We start from the raw sequence: 24,659 nt of genomic DNA, 5'->3' as shown, positions 1-24,659 counted from the left end.
CTTTCAGAAAGAGACAGTTCGCTACATTATAGAACTGCTTTCTGACAGGCTGTTGTTTCTCCTACTCAATGTAACTGCAGTGGGACATGGATTTTTACTATTGTTCTTATAGATACCAGGGAGCTGTTATCTGGTTACCATCCCTTTATTATGCTGATAGTTCTTTTTACCATTACTGTATTTAAAGGAGAGCAGTTAGAGCCCCCCTCCCCCCTTTTAGCCCCAGCCATAAAGCTAACGTGTCTCCTAGGTACTTCTGATCATGCCTCCTGCCTTTAGCGCTTTTTGTTCTAAGACACTGTATTCACACAGAACAATCTAAGATAATTGTATGGCTGTGTAAATTCTGCAATAGAAAGGATGTGTGACGATTTTATGGAAATGCGCAGAAATGGCAAAACAGGCACAACTACGTAGTACCAACTTCTGGGGAAAATGATCTCCCTGTATTTTAAACAGGAAAACAGAAGACTTAACGATTAAATGGTTTTGCTGCACATTACATCAGGGTTTAGTAAAGGGGGCACTTATTTGGATAATGGAAGAAAATAGAATTTTAAGCAACTTTTCAATACATTTTAATTAAAAATCCCAAGTGTTTTTTTTAAGATATTTGTAAATGTAATTGCTATTGAAAACATTTCTAGATGCTCATTGTACTAGATGTACTATTGGTTTAGACTCCTGAAACAATGTGGCGGGAGTTAGCTGACCGCAACAGACTTTGACCAACTTTAAAACATCGTCTAAGAGAGGGGGTTCATCTACAGGCTAATTTTTAGTATGTTATAAAAAAAGCCTATTCTTAGAAACGATTCAGGTGGTCTTTATTTTTTTTAAATAGTTTCTGAAATATTTGCCATTATATTCGGACTTGCTTCCGCTTGCAAATGGGGGTCACTGACCCCAGCAGCAAAATGAAAAAAAAAAAAAAACTATTGATCTGTGAGGCTACAATTTTATTGTTATTGTTACTTTTATTCTATTTAGGCCCTCTTCTATTCCTATTTCAGTCACTCTTTCAATCACTGCCTGGCTATCAGATAGCTGCTGAAATTCCAAACTAGAGACCTGTTTAATAAAAAGCCAAATAAATAATGAAGACCAATTGCAAATTTTCAGAACAGCATCCTACATCATACTAAATGTAAACTTAAAGGTAAAGACCTTTAGGGCAGAGACACGCTGCGATTCGGGGAGATTAGTCACCCAGCGACAAATCTCTTCTTCGGGGAGACTAATCTCCCTGAACCAACTTCCCGCTGGCTAGAATGTAAATCACAGGCAGGATGACACTCAGAGCGCTTCGTTTTCCAAAGTCGCCTGAAGGTGTCTTAAACGGAAACTTTGTGCGACATTGGAAAACGAAACACTCTGTGTGCCATCCTACCGGCGATTTTCATTTTAGCCGGCGGGAAGGCACTTCGGGGAGATTAGTCTCCCCGAAGAGGCGATTTATTGCCGGGCGACAAATGTCCCAAACCAATAGAGAATACCTAGAGTACAGAAACAAGAGAATACCTAGAGTACAGAAACAAATACGGCTTTTAGCTATCAATACAAATACACGTATGGGACAGGTTATCCAGTATGCTTGGGGACTGTAGTTTTCAAATAAGGGTTCTTTCTATAATTTGAGTAGCCTTACCTTCTGCTAAGAAATCCTTTAAATATAAATAATATGCAATAGGATTGTTTTGGCACCAATAGGATTAACTATATTAGTTACCTTCAAGTACAAGGCACCGTTTTATTATTACAGAGAAAAAGGAAATCATTTTCAAAACGTTAATTGATTTAAATTGAGTCCATGGGAGACGGCCTTCCAGTAATTCGGATCTTTCTGGATAACTGGTTTACGGATAACCGCTCCTGACCTGTAACTTTAAAACTATTGACAATTTTGCAAAAACAAGATCTGGGTGGAGTTCCCCTTTAATATTTTCAGGTGGCCTAGATTAAAGCCTAGGATTCAGTTTATGAGCTCAAGAATTTGATTAATACAAGTAAATTTAAATTACTGCAGTCTACTGGAGAAAAAAATGTTCCCTTCCCTAAACAAGCAGGTAGATTGGATCCAGCAGATAAGTCCTGAACTATTCTACTTTTAACCATACTACAAACGCAATGGATAGTCAGGATTGCTGAAAAGCCTTACTGTTCACTTGCAGCTCACAGATTACACAACATGAAACACTGCTTTGTGCTCTGATGCAACCCAATGATTCGGAGACTACCACAACTGTTAAACTGGAGAAATACTATCTGTGTTTACCACAATGTCTGGCCTAGCACCAACATGAATACGGTGGATACCATGTATCGGGCACATTCTAAAAATATCAGCAAGTTCTCTTTAAAGCATTCACAAAACCTTTAAACAGCTCCTAACATATGGCAAGTGTATTAGTGCCATGAATCATAGATGACGTGCAGCTATATTTGCTTCCACACCGTGTGCGCTGGATTCCAAAATCTAAACTATGTCAAGAGAAATTCAGCCCCCCCCCCCATTACTTAACCTTGTTTTCACCACAAAACAAGTTGGAATAGAGCTACATATATACCATTATACTTATAGAACACTATAAATTTATAGATATTTATATTTCTTTACATGGGGACAGAAACCGCTAGATGTCAGTGCCAAGGTCAGCTGAGATTATTTCAACACAGCACACAATATATGGCATACTGTACATAAACAGTGTAACATTTCACATGTCATGGAGCAGGGAGATTCATTAAATCATTGTTGAGACAATGTATAGGCTACAGATAATGCAGAGAGTGCAACACTACATACATACATACATTTATATATATATATACATACATACATACATACATACATACATACACACACACATATATATATATATAGCACAAGACAGCACTCCGAGGAATTTTACAGCCAAAACAACAAAAGAATAATCAAAGTTGCGGTTTATTTAGTTCGACGTTTCGGTTCTGTACTAGAACCTTCGTCAGGGAAAAGAAACATAACATTCCATGTTCTGGAATGTGGACTCTAGCATTGAGGTGATACAGCGCAGCTTGCCGCCATGGTAAGTCCAGTGCGCCCGCTGTCTGTGCTAGTTGGGTTATACTGGACAATTGGTGGCTCACTGTCCGCTTTAACTAGTGGGTAGTGTTCCTCAAAATTACCAAGAAACCCCGGTCCCAATAGCGCTACTTCAGACTGACATGAGGGGCAGCTCCAGTGGGGGCTAATCTAAGTACTTGCGCTGAGACCCGTCCTCAACGAGCGGGTTGCTAGGCAACAGGTGACTGCATCTGCACACTGTGTTCCGACTTCCTGTTCCTCACTTCCGGTTCTGTGTGGAGGAACACGTCGGGAGCGAGCACGATGTGGGAACTGGTCTCCTTTTTGCCATTTTACAGAGAGTCATGGAGAAAGGCTATTTTGACATTTTTTGAAAAAATTTATATCAATGTATTAGGGTATGGCTATTATTTTAGCATTTGGAATGGAATTTTTATATAAAAATTATTGGTGTTACTGGTCCTTATAGGGTCAAAATATACTTAATTGTAGATCTACACGTAAACCTGTGTCTAAAAAACTATTCAGTATTCTGTATCTGGCATGTATGAGACTCTGGCCTATGCCACCTCTGAATCTCTGACCCTCCTTTTACGCTCTTGCTACTTTCTGAAAAGATAGCCATCCGCAGCCCTATATAGGCATATAACCTGGTCCAATCATTGTGCTTAAGACCAAAATACTAGATTTTGTGTACCACCTGGTTACCTAAGATCCAATTCATTTGCACTGGTTGCACTTTGCACTCTCCCAGCCAGCCTTTTCCATTATTTTGCCCTCCTCCACCTCTGTCCAGGCGACTGCTAAGTGTCCCCTAAATCCCACCCCTTATGGTTTCTTGCCCATCCAAATACTAAACTTTATGGTGTACTAACCCTTACCCGCTGCTTCTGCTATGATTCCCCAGCAGCCACTCCATCCTCTCTGATAAAATTCTGCATTATTAAAAAGAATTAAAAGAGATCAACTGCTGACTACAACTATTTAAATTACCACAGTACTATTTCTGCATAAAATAAATATTAATCTTGAATACATTTCATTAGATAGAAATATTTATGTGCCGCAAGCATTTTCTCAGGGTCTGGGTTGTGCTTTTCCATTGAAAAGCAATGTAAAATGCAGATGGTTAATGCTTAACCAACACCCTTGTGGACACTGATGTTTCTACAGTATTACAGGTCTATTCTGACTGATTGTGATTAGTTCCATTCTTGGTTGCCAGCTCATTTCCTATAGAGGTTGTATCCACACCATACAATTCAACAAATGCATCATGTAGAAAATGTTATCGAAACCAACAGATAGATAAAGTCACACAAAAATTTGTTTAGTAGATTTTCGGGCCGTGCGTTGATTGTTCCAACATTTTTTGTACAATGGCAATCATTCGTTTAGTCGATCGGTCAAGTTATAAGATTTCTGTCGGCTAACAATATCTCTGCATGTATTGCCTATCTGACGATATCCATGGGTGACTGTCACTACTATTTGTCGGACTAACGTTCATACAATTGCTGTCATGGCCAGGACATCATCTGATTTGGAAGATTGCGATGTACGATGGTTGGCCAGATATGAGGCTAAAATCCATGCGTCTATGGCCAGCTTTACAGATTGTGCAATTAAAACAGAAAACAAATTTCTCAATGTAGAGAGAATCTTTGTTAATTACTAATCAGACTTGTATAATGATTTTTGTATTCTATATATATATATATATATATATATATATATATATATATACTGTATATTGTGAGTCAATACCTAAGCTTAGTAAGCAACAGCAGCACAGAGCATGTGCAGTGAATCAGCAGAAAAAAGATGAGGACCTACTGTGGGCTTATTTGGAGGCACAGATCTACACTGATAAAGGGTTGTGGTTGTTTTGGGCTAGTACAGGTAAAGGATCCATTTTTCAAGGAAGCCAATTATGCAGAAAGCTTGGTATTACAGAGTGGCGGTATCCCATAGACTCCATTATAATCAAATAAGTTGAATTTTTTTTTAGAAATTATTTCCTTTTAGTAATGACACGGTTAGGGGCAGATTTATCAAAGGTCGAAGTGAAGTTTCAAATTGAAAAACTTCGAATTTCATGCTATTTTTTGTGTACTTTGACTAGGGAATAGTCCAACTTTGATTCGAATGTCGAATTTTTTTGAAGTACTGTCTCTTTAAAGCTTCGACCATTCGCCACCTAAAAGCTTCCGAAGTGATGTTTTAGCCTATGGGGGACCTCCTAGAACCTGTATGGAGGCAATTGGGGGAGTTTGAGAGATCAAAGGTCGAAGTAAAAAAACCTTTGAATCGAAGTAGATCGAAGTAGCGCTACTTCGACCACCATGCAGTTGGTCTTTTTGAATTCAAAGTTCGAAGTTTTTTTAAATATGCCCCATAATGTTTAAATCAATTTTTAATAGACTTAAGAAATAGAGATCGAAATTGCAGAAGTATTCCTTATCCGGAAAACCTCAGGTTCCGAGAGTGCTGGATAACAGATCCCTTACCTGTTCTGTTAAGAATGTCAGAAAATAATGTGCAGTGTATTTTCAGCCTACTTCTAAATAAAGTAATGCATATGCATATGGATATTAGTGTATCTGGTTATCCACACTGTTTTTACTATTTAAGGAGCAAAAATTAAACATCACTTAATACCTCCAAAACACTGTTCAGATTATCAAAAGAATGAAATAACACGATTGCCTGGCAATAACAAGTTTTACATTGAGTGCTGCTTATGCATTAACTAAACAGTAAGGGCAGAGAAATACGTGAAGATTTAATCGCCAGGCGACAAACCACCTCTTCTTCGGGTGACTAATCTCCACACCCCCCCACCCAAGGATCTAAATCACCGGCTGGATAGCACGATGAGCGCTTAGTTTTCCGAAGTCCCCCGAAGTTGTGGAAACTTTGCGCAACTTCGGAAAACGAGAAGGCTCAGAGTGCCAACCCGCCAGCGATTTACATTCTATCCGGCGGGAAGGCAGTTCGGGGAGATTAGTCGCCCAAAGAAGAGGCAATTTGTCGCCGGGTGACCAATCTCCACGTTAATCTCTGCCCGAAGGGTTTGAGAGTACGCGAAATGCATCTTCACAAAGAAATGTAATCTTCACACAGAAATGTAATGAAGCCCTTTAGAGACCAAAAATAAACCATAAAATCCTTCTTGATTCCAACAAGGTTACCGATTTTCCCTTGATCAAGAACCTTCAACACAAAGATTTCTGAAAATCATCTGATAAATGTATCTACTAAATCAGCTATTGTAGCATTTCTAGACAAGAAATGTATCAACATTAAGTTAAACAAATGCTGTCCTTATTACAAGGGATAACACTGCGTCAAAATAAAGATTTGTATAGGATTGGCCGATCAGTCTGCGTATGATTTGGTTACACAAGCTAACCAGCTGAAACACATGAATGAATGCTGTCATTGGGCCTCTGATTTGCCAACATGAGGTAGATCTAAACCAGAATGTAAGTAGAGCCTGTGATCTACAATAGTAGAAATTTCCTACAAATTCCGATCTCTGCAACAATTTTTCAATGGTAGTCAGAACCATCAGTGCATGATATAACAAAGGACAGACATACGGTTTTCAATAGCAATCCCATTAACGATAATGATATTGAAAATCAATGTATATTAATAAATGCTGCTTGGAATGCGTTTTGTTTTCACTATACAAAATGTTATACTCGGCTACATAATCAATAATAAAGATTACATTCACTTTTTTTACTTGTGTGCCATGCCAACACGATTGGCTGTCAGTCACACTACTGGGAGGACTATCACCTATCAGGGTAATAAAGCTGCACATTGCATTAATGCTTAGTTTTAGATGACTATTAAGGACATACATACAAGTGACAATAGCGCATTTAGGGTTCCAACATGGCACATGCTTGTTGTGTTTGTGGTAGTGTGTTAGGTGTTGTTTTTAAAAACGTCATTCATTTCTTGCAAGTCATTTCAAACCTTTTGTTTCAGGAAATGCATTGCAGAAAGGTGTGTACATGAAAACAGTGGGCGACAAGAAGCTACAAGTTTGTAATGAGTGGGTTGAACCCCGTTTGGGTGGGCTTGGGTTGAAATTTGGCCAACCACTGAAGGTGGGGTTAGGTCGTGGGTCAGAGAACGATACTCCATTGCCCCCGAAGATTATGTGTAGAAAACGGATCCGCACACACGCTAGTTAATGCAGTCGGAGAGTGTCCCCTTTTATTCAGCCACCAAACATTCAATGTTTCGGGGGGGAACACCCACCCTTCATCAGGATCAGGATCCTGATGAAGGGTGGGTGTTCCCCCCCCCCCCGAAACGTTGAATGTTTGGTGGCTGAATAAAAGGGGACACTCCTCGACTGCATTAACCAGCGTGTCTGTGGATCCGTTTTCTACACATTTGTTGCTAAGGGACCCGGCCGGGTCAACGGAAGGAACGCACCCCCAATTGCAGGATTGGTGAACTGCAGGTGTGTTGTAGAAGAATTACATTGCCCGAAGATTATGTGTCTTGGAAGCAGAGGAGTGCACAGAAGTACCATACAGAAGACGCAGGTACAGATCAAATGCTGGTCCTACAATGACACCATCTTGCAGGTTAAGGTGGCCATAAACGGGCTGCGGATTCAGGTCCTTTAGACTGTTTTGTGGCTAATCTGCGTGTGTTTGGGGCCCTCCGATGGGCTTGATTTTTCTGTCGGATCGAGGACTGCATTGGTCATTGATGCGGTCCTTGCTCCAACTTTTCGCATCTCCTTCATTGAAAACAATCTCATTACCACAATATCACTCACCCAAGTTGGGCTTGTCGGAGGGAAAATCGTAGTCTATGGCCAACTTTTGTGCAGGTTGAGTTTTTCCTGACCTGCACATCACTACTACAAGTGGGCTATAAGTATATAGTGGACAGCCAACACAGGGAGATTAGCAGCTGCTACTCCAAACTCATCATACTGGACTTAAATGAAACAATAAAATCTATTGCTCACCTGCAACAAGTACCAGCTAACATTCGCTCTGTGCAATATATACGAATACCTGGAATTTAGCATAGAAACACAGGACTTGTTTACATTTATGTTTGTGTTTTCAAAGGTGCTTTTGAAATCTAAACACACGATTCCTAAAATCAGTAAGAAGTAGCAGGAAATATGCGCCAGAGACTGATAAATAGTAAAATCTCAAGCCATGCTGTATCTTAAAATGATGCTTTTAATCACAGATATCAAAACCATTACATTTTTTTAACCCTATAAGGGTTACCAATGTAGGACAATTGAGCATGTTTTGGTTCACTAGCTTAATGTACATGCACTGTTCAATAATATTAGGAGAGGGAAGATGGCATAAGCCACCTAAAGCTATATTTATACACCTTCATAACAAAACCATGTTTTCAAAACAATCATGGAATAAACTTCTCAACAGGAATCAAAAATTATTTTTCCATGAAGAGGAGATAACTTTATGGTTATTGGTTGATTTTGTGTATATAATCTGTATGTATGTAAAATAAATTTTTTGGGACGCTGCCGAATTTTCGCAGCGGTTTTGCGAATTTATTTGCAGGCTGCGAATTTGCGGGAATTCGCGCCTGGCGAATAAATTCGCCCATCACTACTAACATACCATATTGTAACAAAACATCTATAGTTGCCCAGTGAGTAATATATACACTACTAGCCAGATAAGAGTAGGCAATATGCCATGCATTTGGTCTGCTAAAGTTAAAATTAACATGAAGTGCCAAAATATTTTGTCGGTATGTAAATCCTTCGACTCCTACTCCTCAGTTTATGGTACCTCCGACTCCTCTGTTTTTAAAGGAACGCCAAAAACTGAAAGTGTAACAAAGCGATTTAAATATAATGTAGTTGCTCTACACTGGTAAAAATGGTGTTTGCTTCAGAAAGAATACTATAGTTTATATAAACAGGTTGCATAGCACATAACAGATAAAACATGTATTGGACAGAGATTATGTGCTATGTAACCTGTGCTTTTTCTGTTTTTTTGTTTTTCCCCAGTTTGAATGGCTGCCCCCATGGTTACACAGCAGCTTGTTTATATAAACTATAGTAGTCTTTCGGAAGCAAACACACAGCTTTTAACAGTACATGCTAACAGTATACTATATGTTAATTACTTTAAAACACAAATTTTTTGGTAAAACAGATTCTTTAATATACCAATGTATTTTCCATGTTGATTGAAAGAAATGAAGTAGACAACATACAAGGTATTTTATCACTGTCAAAGCTCAAAAACATAAAGCATATCTTTTGGTAATTCTAAACCAAAATCAAAGTTAAACCACATAAACGAAAAACAATTGGAAAACCTAAAACAACGACTTTACTACATTTTTACTTTACAACAACTCAACTACATTAATTGAACCTGGCATATAGCTGTAGAATAGCTGTTAAATATAATGCAAAATTAACTTAAGTATTGTTCTTAGAAACAGAATTGCTTCACCTATATCCTCCTTCATAGTTCTTAAATCTGATTTGATTATTTTCAGTGCGAATGATACAGTTTTAGTAAATTCCAAGATTTAGAAACAGATTAACGGAGAAGAGGGTGGTCACCTAATAAGATTGTAAATGTGGAAACGCGACATATATGGAGTATTGAACAAGGTTCTTAACCTTTGGTGCCAGTGTGCTTTAACTCAAAAAACATTTTGCTAAATATGTTGCTATATTTTTACTAGCTTATTACTTCCTTGGTTCCTTGGAAGCGTTAATGAACTTTGATAGAACATTTAATAAGACTAGCACTACAAAAGGAGGAGTACAACCTCAACATGGGTTGTGGGAGAGTTTGCATGTGGCTATCTATCTTGTATAATGAGGAGGGCAGACATGACTTACAAAACTTTCTGGACACTTAATACAAGGGTTAAGCATCCACTTTGCCACTCAGTGTGGGCAACTACTGTTTCAGAACATCAAGAAAGAAAAGGGTAAGGGTGTTTTCCTTACAGCCTGTGCACCTCTTATTTGTAAATTCCCCTTCCTTCAGACAAGTCTTAGACCACCAAAGCACTAGGTCAGGTACTGTAAGTTCTTGCTAATCTTCAGGTCCTGCCCTATACATTCAATTACACAATCGTTTAGTAATACAAGCAACCAGTGAGCTGTTGATACAAGGCCACACTGTGCAACCTAGGCCTATGAAACCCTAACACGAACACTGGATATATGGGCTACAAATAGGAAAGCACGGACAGTCAATCATCTCTCCAAGGCTGCCCAGGATTTGACACTTTACATCAGAACTTGGGTGTTCCCAGAGCAACTAGCAAATGATGCATTTAAGACAATTGCTGCACTATTTTCAAGAAACTGTCTCTGCTGACCCTCACTCACTAGGCATAGGCACATACATATGGTTTGCAGACAGTTTATACAGAACTTAAATACCTGATTAACTGGTTGGCTTCACAGAGTGTTACCCTTTCACATCAGTCTGTGTCCCAACAGAGCTGACAATCTGAAGTCACCATCACATGCACTAGAGTTGGTTTCATCTAGAGCTCATTAACCTGCTTGTAAGTTTTTTAAAGTATGAGAGAAAACCCACACAAAGAGAGACCCATGCTGGATCAGGATCCAACGCAGTAGTAATAACTAACGTGACACTATGCTGCCATGCATGAAGTTACCTTTAAAGGAGTTGTCCACCTTTTTGTAGGACTTTGCTAAGGAAAACATGTTCCCATTACAAGTCTTTCCTTGCCTAAAATTAATCATATTGTCTCAAAAGGATTAATTGTAGACAAATGAATTACAAGAACCCTGGGCATGTCCACAGAACCACTGCAGTTTTATGGACAGCCAGAGTACTTCTCCCCACTTCATATCATCTGCGACCCCCATCTGCAGTGGTGAAAGTCGAATCCACAGGATTGGTAGGAACAGGTTCGTTATTGAAGAAGCTTGTACTTACTTTAAAGTGTAGCATATGGAAAACAATTTATTTTAAAGTACTACCACTTTGGAAGGACCTTGCAAAGAGGTGGAAACCCCCTTCAAGGGGAACCCTCCCTTTAATACAGTTAAAACCTATGCACTGTCTTTGTTTTGGTGGCTAAAACCTTAGCACTGGTAACGTTACAAATAAATATGGAGTAATTAATTTGCAAGAGAACAGTGTACAAAGAACAACATTTTCTCAAGGAAAAGGGCTTCCATCCAAGGTTAGGGCCACACAGACAACATTAGATACCTGTGTTTGTAACATGCCCCTGTAAAGATGGCCATACACGGGCCGATAAAAGCTGCCGACAGACCGTGTCGGCAGCTTATTGGCTCGTGTATGGGGCCCCCCGACGGGCTTCACCGATCGAGATCTGGCCGAAAGTCGGCCAGATCACGATCGGATGGGACAGAAAATCCCGTCGGATTGCGGCCGCATCTATTCATTGATGCGGTCCCGCGATCCGACCACCCGTTAGGGCCCACGATCGGATAAGCCCGATATTGCCCACCTCAAGGTGGGCATATCGGAGGGAGATCCGCTCGTTTGGCGACATTGCCAAACGAGCGGATCTCTCAGTGTATGGGCACCTTAAGAAGCAAATAAACACCCATGTGTGACTGGGACATAGTTGGGTTGGAGGATAAAGGTGGTAATACACAAGCTGATGAAAGCTGCTGAGTCAGCACCTGATTGGTCAGTGTATGGGGTCCCCCAATGGGCTTCCCCAACCGATATCTGGCTAAAAATTGGCCAGACATCGATGGAACAGAGGAAGGATACCATTGGCTTGTTGATGCAGTCCTTGCTCCGACCTCCCATATCACCTTTGTTGTGAACCAATCGTTGGGCCCTAGATGTGGCCATATTGGGGAAAGAACCTTGCAAACAAGTGGATCTTCAAGTGTATGGCCATAACTCCCCATACCCACTATATGCCCAAATGTGGACAGTACTACTAAAATTACATTTTCTGAGCTGGAAGATTTGGGCTGAACTTTGCCCTTGGTCCCACCCCATCCACACTTCCAACATCTAACTACATAGAGAAATTTGGTATCATTTCAAAATAAGACATTAAAGAGGGCATGACAGTAATGGAGGGACATTTCTAACTGTAGCCAATCAACAATCCTCCTCCAAATAACTATTCTGATTTTATTATACAGGATATTTTCCTTTTGCTCTCTATTTTATTATCAATTAATGGGAAACTCCATTCTAACACTGTATTTTGCACAATGAAATAAAATTATTTATTTACAGCGTTTTTAAACACAATTGCTACTGAAAGCAGTATTTGTCTGTTTATATTATATGCAACATGGTTTCTGTTGAGGAGAAACAACTTCTGCTACCCTAGTACAAGTCAGAACAAAAAGCCACACACAAATGCAGCTTTCAACTGCAATTATAAATAATGTTAATAATCAAAAACGTTAAATGTATATTGGAAAGGTGCTTACAACTATACTTTCTTTGATTATGCGCAAAGTTTTTAGTTGGACATCCCCTTTAAAATGTAACCAACAGCCCCAATTCAAAGTGGAATCAAAAAAGCATTTGTTGATATTACAGGCACCGTCTTCCTCTTACTGTCCATCAGGTCAGGTTTTACTTGTTCACATAGACACAGTTCTAAGCTGTCACTGTTTGGAAACTGCTAAGTTTTATTCTATAAAGTTTTTTATTCACTTTCAAACCTGTACAAACAAACTTTGTCCTTCATTTTCCAAACTTCTAGCAGCAGCATTTCAAGGTCATGCTGGCTAAAGGCCTGGCTCTGGCAGCATTAACAGAGCTAGAATGCTGGATTAAAAAAGGGAAAATCGAACATAGCACTGGAATCTCTATATGAATTAGGCAAGGACTGAGGAAAAAACTTGCCCATGCTACCTCCAGTACTGTGCTTCTGGCCTGCAGAGCATTCCTAGTTTTGGACTGGAATGTATTGCAGCACCACTAACATTCCAATGACCTTCATACCTATATTTGCAACTACACCAGGTTTAAGTATTCCATGTCTGCATCTGTTCAATGACAAAAATGTACAGGGTCACTGGCTGTCTTTTGTTGTCATTCATAGGTGCATGTTTGTTTAAATAATTAAAGCCTATGTTTAGCAACTGAATAGTTTACCTGCATAAGCAACACAATGCATGAATGGAATACATTGCATTTTAATGTCTTAACATCTGGGACAAAGTGAGCTTGAAATGCAGGTTTGTACAAGGGTTTGTTGAAAGAAAAGAATGTAAATAAAAAAAAAAAATGAACACAAGGCAAAACAAAATGTGCATGTCAACTAAATGCAGTAGACATAACAATTAACATTAATGGGCAATTGTGCCAGGATAACACAAAATAACTTTGAATAAAAAGGCCTTATGTTATCCAGAGAAGCTCTATTTCACTTTTATGAATACACTGCTTCCACTAATGCAGCATAACACACCGTAACAGCATTCTGAAAAGGGTTAAAGGTTCTGCATCTGCACACATTACACACATTTAGATACACACTCCTTTGTTCGTCTCACCCTGTACTTAATGTAACCGAAAAGCAGCTGCTTTAGTATAGCAAATTTCCTTTCCAAAATATTAGCTGGACTTTAAGAGAGTTCTTATCAACGTGTATGTTAAAGTGGGGAAAAGGCATGCTTATTCAAGGACTGGCAAAACCCACACTCAGTGAAAGAGGTGCAGAAGAAGGTATGTTAGGAATGTAAAGGGGGCCATTTTCTTAGACTGTACAAACTTAAACTCCACAGTGAAGCTGGAAAGGCTTAATACTTTAATACACACAAAAGAAGGGGAAATGGTACTTACCAGACAGACCACAATTTTGTTGAGAAAGTCAAATCACACCAGGCTATGTAAAAGCACAAGCACTGCTATTTTCCCTTTCAGCTCCACTTTCACTTTCCTCCCCCCTCACGGGAAAGAGGGGAAAAAAAGGAGAAGAAAGGACAAAGGCATGAGAATATGCAAGGGAAAGGCTGTAGAAGATCCAGGGCAAAGCCCAAGCAACCAGGGGCTGTTCTCCTTGCAAACGACTCGCCATTTTTCTTTGTCTTTCAGCTGACCCCTGTCTAAGGGAAAAACTCCCAAGTCTCCAATGAAAAATCCTGCAGCCTCCTTCCACTTTAACAGTCAAAGGCATTCAATCTAGCTTGCTACATGACACCAAGCCCATCCTCCTGTGCCTGCCTATTGGCTGGGCTTTGTTATTTGAGGATACTGTAATGCGGCTATTGGCAAAGGCTCTTGTCATTCACCTCCCGTTACACTTCCTGTTTAAAGTTACCTTGAGAAGAACAGGGGTCAGACCGAGTGACTTTAAAGAACAGACAATATACTTTACACAGCAAGAAGCACGTTGTTCCTTCACATGAGAACGTACACATAATACACAGTGTTCCTAACCAGCAAAGGTTGAAAAGGGAATGGTGGCTTTGCTTCTTTTATTGGACAACATATAAAGAAGCAAAACCAAGTTGTATAGTGTAGTGTGGCATGTTTCACATGAGGTTTCATAGTTATAATATTGTGTGTGTGTTGAGGGGGTTACAGAAACCAACTCAGATAATGCATTAAAATAAAAAAGTATTTTAGATCAATAAAAGGCTTCTACTTGAATAGCAACATTTACTAAAATATGTTACTTAATATGTTAATTTCGTCTTAATATGTTAAATTATGTTGCAGTGGAAATCCAGCTAGATCCAGAAAATGCAAATCGGAATGTGAGCAGTTAATCTAACAGGCAGGCACAGCAAGGTCACTCTTAATCTAAGGTCGCAGGAAACTAAAATATATGCCACTGCCACTATTCTACATACAATTAGCAGTATGTGGCACAAAGCTGGCACTTTTTGTACCAAGCCATGGAATAGAATTGGTAATGTAAACGGTGGGTGGTCTAGTTGCGAGACAAACAGAACATACACTTGCTGTACTGGGATCAAGATAGCATGGAGCTTACTCCATTTACACAAACATTACATGCAGTGGTTGGATACTATACACAATGCTCATCAGAGATGAACATTTTTTCACTAGCCACACAGAAAAAAACATGATATCAGGTTCGGCTGGTTTTCTATTTTGAAACCAGATATTTTTTTTTGACAAGCAAACATTACACTGCTAAGGCTCATGGGTATGTGCATTACATGCATGACATGGATGCACCATAAATGCACTGTGAACGCGTAAATGACTGCAAAATAAGAAGTAATGTAGGTATAGGACCGGTTATCCAAAATGCTCAGGACCTGGGGTTTTCTGAATAAAACAGATCTTTCCATAATTTAGATCTTCATACCTTAAGTCTACTAGAAAATAATGTAAACATTAAATAAACCCAATAGGCTGGTTTTGCTTCCAAAAAGGATTAATTATATCTTAATTTGGATAAAATACAGGGTACAGTTTTATTATTATCGAGAAAGAGGAAACCATTTTTAAAAATGTGGATTATTTGAATAAAATGGAGTCTATGGGACATGGCATTCCTGTAATTCGGTGCTTTCTGGATAACGGATCCCATAGCTGTACTTTGTTGCGCTTCTGGAAGAATGCATTCCTAGGCAATGCATTTTTTCCTATAGCATAACCTTAAACCCAAAAAAGTAGGTACTACGTTGTTGGCAGCATATGCGGACAACATAGTACCTATGTCACTGGCAAGTAAAGGGTCAATGCACAACTATGTTTGCGCAATTCTATGAACAGAAAATCTTGGTCTCAAAATATCTTATGTTTTCTATAATCAATAGCTTTGACTTGCTGCCGATTTTAGAAGAAATTAACAGTTTTTTCCCCCACGAGCAGGTTTTGGGAAAAAAATAAAAAGCTTGGCACCTAAAACCAGCAAAGCTTTTAATTTTCAAAAAACGCGCGGATTGTAAAAAAAAAAAAAGCAAACCCTGATAGTTCTTTTTACAATCCTGTCTGCAGACATCCAAAGTAATCAAGCATCAGTAAAGCTGGCCATAGACACCGTGTCCCGTCATCTTTTCGTTCCATGGCAACGTTCAGTTGATCGGACAGGTTAAAATATTTATATAGTCTATCGACAATATCTCTGCATGTATATCTGACAATATCAATGGGAGATTGTCACTATTTGTCAGAAATAACTTTTGTACGATTGAGGTCTGTCACTTAACGGCCTAAGCGTTGTGTGATTTGTTCTCTTCATTACTTTAATTCCTAAAACCTGAATACCTATGGCTCCGACTCCTCTTATTCTAGGCAAAGAGCACATTAAACACACTAAGCTCAAGGTGTGAAAAAGGAGGGCTGTTTCAATAAAATCGAAAAGCTGAATGTTCTTATACAGTCTATGGTATGCAGTTTACACCTGAAGCACAACGGACGTGCAATGGCAAGATACAGGAGTTTATTTTCACACCCCTCAATTGCATAGTTTTATGTGTTGAAAAACAAACAAAACACAGTTACCTTTTACCAATGTAAGCCAGTCATTCACCTTAATAGGTGCAATAAACACACTGGTGCTACGAAAGTTTTGCACCAGCAATTACGACATTTTAATAGGCAACATTTTTGTGCAATATGTGTGCAAAATGCTGCACCCAGTAAGAGTAAACGAGGTCCAGTAAGCATCAAAACAGTGCCAAACTCAAGTACCTATATTTGTATGTGGACAACTATCATTTACACCTTAGTTGGGATCAAGTACAATGTACTGTTTTATTATTACAGAGAAAAAGGAAACTTTTTTAAAATTGTGGATCATTTGGATAAAATGAGTCTATGGGAGACGACTTTTCCATAATTCAGAGCTTTCTGGATAACGGGTTTCCGGATAACAGAAGCCATATCTGTACATGCATGCCTGGGAGATGTGACAATTATTATTAATATTAACCTCTTTAAACAGCAGTAAGGTAAAGAGTCACTATTATTTAATTGTTTAATTTTCCTCTTAAGTCCACCCCATATAACCAACCAGTTGGACATTATGGACTTTGGCCAGTTTAATTAATCTTTACACGTGAGGCGATCAACCAGTTAACCTATTTAGATCTGGGCTAGAATATGACCCATTGAAGGAACAAGTATTATGGCAATGGCAAAAAGCTCTTTTTTGAGGAATAAGAGGTGCAAATAACCCCAGGATAACCCCACATTCAGTTACCCAAAACAACATATAAGAACACCTTTGTTTATTAAGTATTATTTTCTTTATTGAGTGTGCATCCCCTCTCTATTCATATATATGAGAATTAATCGCTCTATGAGTGTGAACTCAACAGATCAGGAGATCCCCGCTCAGAATCAGGACTGTCTGTGTTACCAACTCATAATCCCCCGACCAATGATTACACCCACAACACTAGATAACTGCTACCAAATGGGAAACAATGCGGAGAAGCTTGGCGCCTGCCTGCGGAGTTATTAATCACCTGTAACTGTGCCATGTACCATTATCCTCCTTTGGTCAGTTCCCTTAATAGGAGTGCCCAACTGCCCACATTTGAAGAAGAGATCAATTCAAGAAGTTAATGATAAAAACTATAATTCAAAGCAGTAAAATCCCTGCTTTTACAGCAAAGCTGGAAAAAATTGCATTATATTTATTACATTTATTCGAGAATAACTAATGCAGAAAGGAAAAATAATCTATTATCATTAGCCACTAAACCATCAAACCTATGTGCATAATTGCGGTTCTTGTAAAGAGTAGGTGCTAAAAAGTATGCATGGATGCCAACAGTATTCGATTATCACAAGATTCTAATATCCTATGACAGTTAGCCAAGGAAGCAATACAGCTCATTGCATGAACCAGAAGTTAACACATCCTCCCCTGTTGAGACTTTTGCTTTTAAGACACATAACTATTAATTCAATATGCATTATTGAACCTCTTCATTTAACCAAAATAGGCTACAGAGAACACCCACAGCACTCTGGGACATCTTCCAAAAAACATTATTTAGCATTCAGAACCATCATTTTATGCAATGCAAGATAAGCATGCTCTGTGCATTTTATTTATATTAAAAGCTTACAAAATAAAATTACCAGAAACACAAAATATTTTTGCCCAAATCACAGGGGCTGGCCTGAGCCATTGCTCTTAAAACAAGAGTGTAAATATAGAGAAAGCACACCAAGTGACTGCAGTGGAGCCCAGGAGACATATGGGGCACTAAAAATATAATCTTTGCTGTGAAGCCTAGTAACTTCTACTGTTAAACATTTTTTTAAAGGGGTAGTTCACCTTTAAGTTAACCTTTAGTATGTTAAAGAATGGCTTATGCTAAGCATCTTTTCAACTGGTCTTCATTATTTATTGTTTTTATTGTTTTTTTTTTTTTTTAATTATTTGCCTCCTTCTTCTTCTGACTCTTTACAGCTTTCAAGTGGGGGGCACTGACCCCATCTAAAAACACATGCTTGTAAAGCTAAACATTTATTGTTATTGCAACTTTTTATTACCCATATTTCTATTCAAAACCTCTCCTATTTATATTTCATTCTCTTATTTGAATCAATGCATGGCTGCTATGGTAATTTGGACCCTAGCAACAAGACTGCTGAAACTGCAAAATGGAGAGCTACTGAATAAAAAGCTAAATAACTAAAAAAAAAACACAATAAAAAATGAACAATTGCAAATTGTCTCAGAATATCACTCTCTACATCATACTAAAAGTCAACTTGAAGGTGAGAAACCTCTTTAAAAGGGCCATCTGAGCAGAGGTTCAAAGGGGGGTGTTCAAGATGCCCATCTTGAACCCGGGCCCAGCTTCTGCTACTTACACCACTGTAGGGAGGTATGCACATACAATACTCTACACTGGAAACATGAAGAGTTTAGGACTGCAAATCTAGCTATAAAAGCTGGATGGCAACATCTGTCAGAAGATCATTTATGGTCAATACATTTAATATTGCTCTTATTCATACCACGAACATGAGTTATTTAGGGGTTGAAGGTCCTTTCAGCTTTTGCTAACCTGTGTTTTTTATTGATATATACCGATGCAAGTGAATATGAAGACCGAAACATTGGATACAGCATGTTGAAATAAATCACTATTTAAAGAATACTGGAGTGCGGGTCCTTTCCAATTCGCATATAATTCATATTGACCGTGCACCCAGAAGTAAGCAACGTTAGAGTGTAAACACCTGGACCGTGTGTATGTAAGTATATACGGTATATCATGCAACTTAAAATATTGCAACCAAAAATAAAAACACTGACTATGAGGCTTACATTTAACGGTTATTCTTATTTATTATTTTATTTTCACTTCAGAACATTTCCTGTTCATCCTTTATTCTGACTTCTACATTGTGGTCTGGTTTCTTGGATAATTAAGCCTAACTTGCCAGCCAAGAGCTGCAGAACAAAAATATAAATAATTCAACATAATAAAAAAGCGATCATAGAATTCTATTGTCAACACTAAAAGTTAATTTTATTGTGAACCACCCTATTGGTGATGAGGGGGGCTGACAAGTTTTAAACAAGTGATCAAAATTCAAAATGTACACAGGCACAGATGGAGCAAATTGATGCTTGTCGTTCCAGTTCCTTTGCCAGGCAAGGACATGGATTGCTCTTAACTAAAATGAAACAGTAATCTTGATCTACTAAGGCAGGGGTCCCCAACCACCTGGCCGCGGACAGTCCTGAACTGGGCTGTCGAAACAATGAACGTGGTGCGCCAAATTTGACGCCGGCGCACCCAAATTGGACGCTGACCCCCTCCGACAAAACCTCCCCGACTCCTCCGGTCCATGGAAAAAAAATCTGGCTCTTTTTTGGTCCCCGGCCAAAAAAGGTACTAAGGGTAGGGACACACTGGGCGATTTAGGGAGATTTAGTCGCCTGGCGACTAATCGCCGCGACTTTCCACGACCAATCTTCCCCGAATGCTTCCCCTCTCTCTGCGCCTGGCTAAAATGAAAAATCGCCTGCGCTAATCACACGCGGCGATTCGTTTTCCGAAGTCGCCCGAAGTTTCCTCGTGAGGCAACTTCGGGCGACTTTGGAAAACGAATCGCTGCGTGTGATTAGCGCAGGCGATTTTTCATTTTAGCCAGGCGCAGAGAGAGGGGAAGCATTCGGGGAGAAAAGTCGCTGCGATTAGTCGCCAGGCGACTAAATCTCCCCAAATCGCCCAGTGTGTCCCTACCCTAAGGGCACCACCTTTTTATTGCTTTTGTTAGTTCAAAATAATACGTTAAAAAGATCAAACATAGAATCTATACAACAGAACAGTGATCCCCAACCAGTAGCTCATGAGCAACATGTTGCTCTCCAAACCCTTGGACGTTGCTCTCAGTGTCCTTAGGGTAAGGACACACGAGGAGATTCAGGGAGATTTTGTCGCCTGGCTACTAATCTCCTTGTCTTTTGAGCAACTATCTCCCTGAACTGCCTCAGCGTTTTTCCCCATAGGCTACAATGAAAAGTTGCCTGCGTTAATGCACACACGGTGATGCTTTTCATTGTAGCCTATGGGAAAAAACGCTGAGGCAGTTCAGGGAGATAGTTGCTCAAAAGACAAGGAGATTAGTAGCCAGGCGAAAAAATCTCCCTGAATCTCCTCGTGTGTCCTTAGGGTAGGGACACACTGGGCGATTTGGGGAGATTTAGTCGCCTGGCGACTAATCGCCGCGACTTTCCACGACCAATCTTCCCCGAATGCCTCCCCTCACTCTGCGCCTGGATAAAATGAAAAATCGCCTGCGCTAATCACACGCGGCGATTTGTTTTCCGAAGTCGCCCGAAGTTTCCTCGTGAGGCAACTTCGGGTGATTTCGGAAAACGAATCGCCGTGTGTGATTAGCGCCGGCGACTTTTCATTTTATCCAGGCGCAGAGTGAGGGGAGGCATTCGGGGAGAAAAGTCGCTGCGATTAGTCGCCAGGCGACTAAATCTCCCCAAATCGCCCAGTGTGTCCCTACCCTTACCCTAAAGCAGGTGCTTATTTTTGAGTTCCAGGCTTGGAAGCAAGTTTTAATTGCATAAAAACTTAGTATAGTGCCAAACAGAGCCTCTTGTAGGCTACCAGTCCACATAGGGGGCTACCAATTACCGAATCACAGCCCTTATTTGGCACCCCAAGGTTCTTTTTCATACTTGTGTTGCTCCCCAACTCTTTTTAAATTTGAATGTGGCTCACAAGTAATAAAGGTTGGGGAATTCTGCAATAGACGTATACAGGTTAAGAGTGAGAATGTCTGTGAAATGTGCCTTTCCAACAACTGTCAAATTTTTTAGCTTGAGTCATAAAGGCTATATTTTTAGTACTGTCCACGATAAGGAACAGATTAAGCAGCGGTTGCTTTTGCTATGTAAAATAACCAGATAGTAACTAAAGAGATATGGAGAAAAACTGAAGTTCTCTTTAGGGTAAGTCCACACAGGGCATTTTGGGGGGGATTTGGTAGCCAACTAACCGCCTCGTTTTGCAGCAACCAATCTCCCCAAATGCCTTCCCTGTTCCTGCGCCGGCTAAAATGAAAAAAAAAAAAAGATGCCGCCGCTAATCACACGCAGCGGTTCATTTTCCGAAATCGCCCGAAGTTGCCTCACAAGGAAATTTTGGGCGACTTCGGAAAACGAATTGTCGCGTGTGATTAGCGCCAGCGTTTTTTCATTTTAGCCAGCGCATATTCAGGGATGGCGTTTGGGGAGATTGGTCGCTGCAAAAACTAGGCGATTAGTCCCCTAGTTTTCCAAATCTCCCCAAAACGCCCTGTGTGGTCTGACCCTTAAATGGGTTGCTTACCTTTAAATTAACTATAATGTAGAGTACTATTGTGAGGGTTTGCAATTGGTGTAAATGTTTTTATTTGCAGCTTTTGAACTTTTTTGCTTTTTGTTCCGCAGCTCCCACTTAGTAATTTCTGCAGCAGCATGATTGCTATGGTCCAATTTAACATAGCAACCAGGCAGTGGATTGAAAGAGAGACAGGAATATGAATAGAGGATGGCCTAAATAGAAAGAAAAGTAGTACAATGTATGAATAACATTATGGCCATGCAGAGCAATAGTTTTTTTGCTGCAAGGGTTAGGGAAAGTTTGAAAGAGTCAGAAGAGGAAGGCAAATAAACTTTGAACAATAAAAACGAATTAGAAAGTTGCTAAGAATAGGCCATTCTAGAACATATTTAAAGTTAATCTGAAGGTGAACCAACCCTTTAACTCTGTAAAATGCAATGTGTGTTCTCTCTCTCTCTATAGACATCTAGAGGGACTGTTTTATATAAAAATGTTTTTACATGTACCTGAGGAAACAGTCATGTTGCATGCAAAGCAATGTAGTGTGAAATTGTTGCCCCTGCATGGCACAATATGGTCTGCCATCTCAGCAATGCCAAACAGATTCCTAGTTCATAATAGATTCAGATTTAAATAGTTACTTATTGGTGGAGGAGGACTGACTGATGGCTGTAAATTGTTGTGCAAAGAAAACCGTCACCAAATCACTGGCCACAATAACCAGACCTGATAAAAAAAGGTCTCTGAAAGAAATATAGTACAACCAAGATGATTGCATTAGTTATCCATAGGTACAGTCATACCTTTGTGCCACATGCAACCACACAAAGTGACTAACCCAATCAATTGGTTCAGTTTGTCATGGTAATATATGCGGACTAATTTTATTGGTAGTGAATGTGACCCTGCCACCAACAAAAAACAACAACAATACTAAAAGTTTTTTTCCTAACCCTCACCATTTCAACCTAAGCATGTTATTTTGTTGAAATAATTCAAATGCTCTCTAGCTGATGTGGTAGTAAGGTTGCCATCTGGCTGGTAAAAATGATGGTTGATCCCAATGTTATTAATAGGGAAAAAAGATAAATATATATAGGAAAGCCGATATTTTTTTCCAGAAAAGGTGGCAACCCTATGTGGTAGGGACAAATACAATACTGTTCTGTAAAACTGGCCATAGACTCAAAGATCAGCTCGTTTGGTGACATTGCCAAACGAGCGGATCTTTTACCGATATGCCACCAACGGCATGGCTATATCGGGGGTAATCCGAACGTTTGGCCGTATGGTCGAACGATCGGATTATGATACGCCATGAGTCGGTAGGGTTAAAATCAAACCTTCCCGATCGATATCATGGCGCCATAAGCTGTCAAATTGGTCAATGTTTTTATCTGCAGGCCATCTACTATATACCAGCCTGTCATATCATGTCTGGTTGCTAGGGTACACCGGACACTAGCAACCAGATGTGCTGAAATCCCATAAATGGAGATTTACTGAGCAAAAAGCTAAAGAATTCGAAAACCATAATGAATAAAAATGAAGGCCGAGTCTCAAAATATCACTCTCTGCATATTGCTGTGTGTCCATTTGAGGAACTACCCCTTCAACAGCATTTGAAACAATGGCTGCAAGCAAGACTACCGCAAAATGTAAAAAGCACATTACACATAGGAATAAAGAGAAAGCCCGAAACGTTATTAGTTTTAATAGCGCCAATTAGCCCTGCTCTTGGGAAGATGAGTAAAAGGATAACCTAATCAATAACAAATACATGAACTGAGCGCAAACAACGCCGCACTGGCACCTCCCCTATCAGTACAGTGCAGGAATGTAGCCGAGCGCCGTTTGATAAGAACAAAGGGCACCACATAAAAACGAAAACACAGCTCTAGCCATTCGGTACAGGCAAAGTCGGTGCCATGTCCTAGTTCGGTGCTTCAGCTCTCCCGCCTCCTCCTTAGCCTGGTTTCCGGCCATCACCGACCAATCACACCGGTCACATCGCGGCCTCCACCAATGAGCGAGGCCCGAGGCGGGGAGAAAGGAACAGAAGCGGTACATGCCACCGAAATCTTTTACTTGCCGAGCATTGTTCTTGTTCATTGTTCCTTCGACTTCCTTAACCCACCCGCCAAGAGATAACTCGTCACTCACCGGCTGCCTCGGTGCAACGTACAAATGATCGGCTTTTCCTACGGCTTCCAAAACACACTACGGTCCACCGGTTGAATGATTGTTAGCAGGGGAGCAAACCCGTCTCAATGAGACAGTCGTAAAGCTGGTCTGGGCGCTCCGGGAGACGAGGGGGAGGGGTTAGCGGGAACCGAAACAAGATGGCGGACACTGGGTATGGAATTCCCGCCCACCGTATAGTTTAACATTGCGCATGCGTAGAGTTAAACGTCACAACACCTAATCCTGTAAAAGCGGCCAATGAGAAAGAGAAGAAGGGATTTTTTTCCTATGCGTTTCTTCAATACATTTCCAGAGTATCAGAGACTAATAGTAGTCAATTCCTGTTTGTAGTGCCTGGAAAAGCGGAGGTCGTCGATAATGAAGTCGCTCGTTTGTTTAGAAGCATCAGATTCAGCTGTGTTTTGTCCAAATTTCGTAATATTAGTATAGTTTGTGGATGCTCACTTATAGAATGCAACGTTTCCTGAATGGTGGAGTTCTCTATTCCTTTACTTTATGTGTAAGGCTTACTCGGTCAGAAGTTATAGTAACCAGTTCATCATTTTGCGTAAGGAGTTGCACGTTTTTCAAAGAGAATATGATGCGGAATCGGTACATTCT

General features: G+C 39.9%; 1 protein-coding gene across 3 annotated transcripts in view; it reads right to left on the bottom strand.

The window, feature by feature from the left end:
- nfyc.L (nuclear transcription factor Y subunit gamma L homeolog) overlaps positions 1-24,227 on the bottom strand; it is a 41,415-nt gene extending 17,188 nt beyond the window's left edge. Inside the window, exons 1-2 of one of the 3 annotated variants that reach the window (XM_018244671.2) lie at positions 24,018-24,227; positions 22,500-22,597 (exon numbers count right to left, since the gene is read on the bottom strand). The gene's annotated coding sequence lies outside the window, so the exon portion shown is untranslated. 3 annotated transcript variants of the gene reach the window in all.
- Between the last annotated feature and the right edge of the window lie 432 nt (positions 24,228-24,659).

This window comes from Xenopus laevis, chromosome 2L (assembly GCF_017654675.1).
Source record: "Xenopus laevis strain J_2021 chromosome 2L, Xenopus_laevis_v10.1, whole genome shotgun sequence".
Lineage (NCBI taxonomy): Eukaryota > Metazoa > Chordata > Amphibia > Anura > Pipidae > Xenopus > Xenopus laevis.
Note: the sequence above shows the minus strand (reverse complement) of the source record. Positions and strands in the feature narration are given on the sequence as shown.